Below are 5,000 nucleotides of genomic sequence, written 5' to 3'. Positions count from 1 at the left end.
CACTCGCACTCGCAGTCGCAAAAACGTGGGGCAAATATATTACGCGGAAGAGCTATAACAGACCGAGCCCCACTGCATGGGGGGAGTCTTTGTCACTAATGTACACAGATGGAACATTTTGGACTGGAACCAGATTACCCGTACACACGGCGCTGATTAGTAATCAATGCAGAGCCATCAAACTACAGCAAATATACACAACTGTCCGTATACATGCTGAAAGAGTCTGCCCACAATGGGAACCACACGTCAGCCAGACACTCTGATCACGCACCACTCTCTGCTTCTAACAGGCGCACATACAATATGTAAGCACCAGCATGGAACAACATCCAGTGCATCTTCTCCGCCACATTACACAATCCACACTATCACAACCAGACCAGGAGGTCCATGCGGAAAATACAATATCCCAGCCTTTCGACATCCACCATTGCGCAGACCAGGCACCAACACCCACACATGTCCTATACAACGGTGCACCCAACATCACAATAGTACCTCCTGTCACAGCGCACAAACAATGACATGAGTCAAAGACACAGGTCTCACACAAGCATAGAATTGGAGCGCCGCCTCTAATAAGCCAAAGGTGCATCCTGACGTGACAAATCTGATCATGTCACAAGCATTCACTTACTATAATCACTATCAACGAACCTGCCGCCCCCGCCCCCCCCCCCCTACACCTTTCCTTACAACAACGTGTAACCTAACCTAACCTAACCTAACCTATGTTGTACCTTAACCTAACCTATGTTGTACCTTAACCTAACCTATGTTGTACCTTAACCTAACCTATGTTGTACCTTAACCTAACCCATGTTGTACCTTAACCTAACCCATGTTGTACCTTAACCTAACCCATGTTGTGCCTTAACCTAACCCATGTTGTGCCTTAACCTAACCCATGTTGTGCCTTAACGTAACCCACGTTGTGCCTTAACCTAACCCACGTTGTGCCTTAACGTAACCCACGTTGTGCCTTAACGTAACCCACGTTGTGCCTTAACGTAACCCACGTTGTGCCTTAACGTAACCCACGTTGTGCCTTAACGTAACCCACGTTGTGCCTTAACGTAACCCACGTTGTGCCTTAACGTAACCCACGTTGTGCCTTAACGTAACCCACGTTGTGCCTTAACGTAACCCACGTTGTGCCTTAACGTAACCCACGTTGTGCCTTAACGTAACCCACGTTGTGCCTTAACGTAACCCACGTTGTGCCTTAACGTAACCCACGTTGTGCCTTAACCTAACCCACGTTGTGCCTTAACCTAACCCACGTTGTCCCCTAACCTAACCCACGTTGTCCCCTAACCTAACCCACGTTGTCCCCTAACCTAACCCATGTTGTCCCCTAACCTAACCCATGTTGTCCCCTAACCTAACCCATGTTGTCCCCTAACCTAACCCATGTTGTCCCCTAACCTAACCCATGTTGTCCCCTAACCTAACCCATGTTGTCCCCTAACCTAACCCATGTTGTCCCCTAACCTAACCCATGTTGTCCCCTAACCTAACCCATGTTGTGCCCTAACGTAACCCATGTTGTGCCCTAACGTAACCCATGTTGTGCCCTAACGTAACCCACGTTGTGCCTTAACGTAACCCACGTTGTGCCTTAACGTAACCCACGTTGTGCCTTAACGTAACCCACGTTGTGCCTTAACGTAACCCACGTTGTGCCTTAACGTCACCCACGTTGTGCCTTAACGTAACCCACGTTGTGCCTTAACGTAACCCACGTTGTGCCTTAACGTAACCCACGTTGTGCCTTAACGTAACCCACGTTGTGCCTTAACGTAACCCACGTTGTCCGCTAACGTAACCCACGTTGTCGCCTAAACCTGCTCTGTAATTGTTATACGACTCGTTCAATTAGTGTAGTGTTGCCCACCCGCAACCCTCGCAATATAGTTCGCTACTCGCACTGCCCGCTCCCCTGTGTATCGCTTCATGTTAAACACCTTGCAAGTCTTGCTGACTTTCCACATGCTCCTGCTGTACACTGTTATGTGGATGGCAGCAGGACGTACATGCCGCCCCCCCCCCCCCACCCCTCCCCACGTCCCCACCTTGCCCCCTGCCTTCGCAAGCTGGTTGGTGAGAAGTTTGCATGTTCAATGCCCTTCGCATGCGACGTACTCAGGCTACGTTGTGGTGCGGCCTGTGTCAACTGTCCGCTGATGTCGTACGCATAAACCACAATCTGTACTGCACATTCGTCCTTATGTACTGAATGATACATCGTGGCACATGTGTGACCGTACAACGACTGCGCCCAAAAACGGCGGACCATACAGTGCAAATATTGTGCACGCAGCTACGTGTCGTCTCCCTATGAGAGCTGGATTGCAGTGTGGTACGCCATAGAGACGTGTGGGAGGAACGGACGCCGTGGATGGCGATCAGCATGAGCTGTGTGTTGATGTATTCGGACCTAGTCGTCTCTCCTCAAACACCGTGATAGCATGGTGCACCGCGTTCCATATCTGCGACATGCTACAGAGGCCGGTTGACAGTCGTTCGAGCAATGGACATCGCATACGTACGGGGGCCACCTTCCACGTATTGTCTAGGCGTGCACATTTTGTTGCGTGTATGTGGGCAGACGTAGTGTGGCGTGACACCTGACACAGGCATGCAATAATCGTTGAAGTTGCTAATGGCGATGGACGCCTACGTTTGCTGGTGAAGTTACGCAAATGAAGAAATGGTAACCCGTTGTGGTGCGGTTGTTCTCGCTAGGGGTGAATCGGTGATGGCGACGATAGGTTGAGGTACTAACCGGTTGTTCCAGCGATACCCACCATGCCGATGAAACTGAACGGCATCTGGGTGTGAAGCGATACGCGGCGGTGGCTGGGTGGGACCGTCCCCGGCCGGTGAGGGGGCGCCTCCCGGCGTGCTGGCCGCGCGGTGCGTGGGCGCACGCGCTACAGCCGGCTGGTGGGGGCGGCCAGTGGCAGGCGCGCCGGCCGACGGACGCGGCAGGCGTCGCAGCTGCGCGCCGGCGCACCCTGCGCGCGGCGCCGTGCGGCCAAAGTAGGTCCTCGCGGGCCCGGTGCGAAGCGCGGTGGACATCTTCAGTGTGCTGGTCCGATTGAGGACTGTGTGCGTTGAGGATGCGCCGCCGCCCGGCGCTCGGCGCCGCGACGCCGTCTGCTGCTCGGTCGCCCCAGCGGTTCTCGCTGGTGGTTTGTATCGCAGCTGTGCGGATGTGTTGGCGCGTGCGCTGTGCTGGGAGAGTTCGCTTCGGCACCCAAGTGGGGCTTTTGTCCTTCTGTGGCGCTGGCGTTGGAGCTGCCGGTCACCGTAGGTGGCGCGTGTTGTCTCCCGCCGGCAATGCCACGACAGCACGCTCCCGGGCCTCTGTCGGCAGCGGCAAGCTCAGTTGGGAGCACGGGTGGTCGCACCGAAAGCGTCTACTCGCCTAACTCCGGGCGATTGCGCCTCTCTCGAACCCGACCAAGTACTTGGGACGGCGCTGCGCGCCGCCGGGACCTGAGAGGGTTTCGAGGTGTATTGTGCAGGGGAGCTCAGCCTCCTCCTGTTTGCAGAATGATTGAGCGGACGCTTGCGTGTTCGCGCGGGCCCCCGGGACACACTCCCGGGCGGCCGGCTGCTCAGCTCTAGTTGACGCAGCTCCCTGGTTGATCCTGCCAGTAGTCATATGCTTGTCTCAAAGATTAAGCCATGCATGTCTCAGTACAAGCCGCATTAAGGTGAAACCGCGAATGGCTCATTAAATCAGTTATGGTTCCTTAGATCGTACCCACGTTACTTGGATAACTGTGGTAATTCTAGAGCTAATACATGCAAACAGAGTCCCGACCAGAGATGGAAGGGACGCTTTTATTAGATCAAAACCAATCGGTCGGCTCGTCCGGTCCGTTTGCCTTGGTGACTCTGAATAACTTTGGGCTGATCGCACGGTCCTCGTACCGGCGACGCATCTTTCAAATGTCTGCCTTATCAACTGTCGATGGTAGGTTCTGCGCCTACCATGGTTGTAACGGGTAACGGGGAATCAGGGTTCGATTCCGGAGAGGGAGCCTGAGAAACGGCTACCACATCCAAGGAAGGCAGCAGGCGCGCAAATTACCCACTCCCGGCACGGGGAGGTAGTGACGAAAAATAACGATACGGGACTCATCCGAGGCCCCGTAATCGGAATGAGTACACTTTAAATCCTTTAACGAGTATCTATTGGAGGGCAAGTCTGGTGCCAGCAGCCGCGGTAATTCCAGCTCCAATAGCGTATATTAAAGTTGTTGCGGTTAAAAAGCTCGTAGTTGGATTTGTGTCCCACGCTGTTGGTTCACCGCCCGTCGGTGTTTAACTGGCATGTATCGTGGGACGTCCTGCCGGTGGGGCGAGCCGAAGGCGTGCGACCGCCCCGTGCGTGCTCGTGCGTCCCGAGGCGGACCCCGTTGAAATCCTACCAGGGTGCTCTTTATTGAGTGTCTCGGTGGGCCGGCACGTTTACTTTGAACAAATTAGAGTGCTTAAAGCAGGCAAGCCCGCCTGAATACTGTGTGCATGGAATAATGGAATAGGACCTCGGTTCTATTTTGTTGGTTTTCGGAACCCGAGGTAATGATTAATAGGGACAGGCGGGGGCATTCGTATTGCGACGTTAGAGGTGAAATTCTTGGATCGTCGCAAGACGAACAGAAGCGAAAGCATTTGCCAAGTATGTTTTCATTAATCAAGAACGAAAGTTAGAGGTTCGAAGGCGATCAGATACCGCCCTAGTTCTAACCATAAACGATGCCAGCCAGCGATCCGCCGCAGTTCCTCCGATGACTCGGCGGGCAGCCTCCGGGAAACCAAAGCTTTTGGGTTCCGGGGGAAGTATGGTTGCAAAGCTGAAACTTAAAGGAATTGACGGAAGGGCACCACCAGGAGTGGAGCCTGCGGCTTAATTTGACTCAACACGGGAAACCTCACCAGGCCCGGACACCGGAAGGATTGACAGATTGATAGCTCTTTCT

At 53.9% G+C, this 5,000-nt stretch overlaps 1 non-coding gene across 1 annotated transcript in view; it reads left to right on the top strand.

Moving 5' to 3' along the window:
• Positions 1-3,649: 3,649 nt before the first annotated feature.
• Positions 3,650-5,000, top strand: part of LOC124774179 — a 1,909-nt gene continuing 558 nt past the window's right edge. The window contains exon 1 of the ribosomal RNA XR_007015171.1: positions 3,650-5,000. This exon is cut by the window's right edge and continues 558 nt beyond it. This is a non-coding gene — a ribosomal RNA (small subunit ribosomal RNA).

Source organism: Schistocerca piceifrons, unplaced genomic scaffold (assembly GCF_021461385.2).
Source record: "Schistocerca piceifrons isolate TAMUIC-IGC-003096 unplaced genomic scaffold, iqSchPice1.1 HiC_scaffold_961, whole genome shotgun sequence".
In the NCBI taxonomy this organism is placed as follows: domain Eukaryota; kingdom Metazoa; phylum Arthropoda; class Insecta; order Orthoptera; family Acrididae; genus Schistocerca; species Schistocerca piceifrons.
The sequence above is the reverse complement of the archived record's forward strand: the minus strand, read 5'-3'. Positions and strand labels throughout refer to the sequence as shown.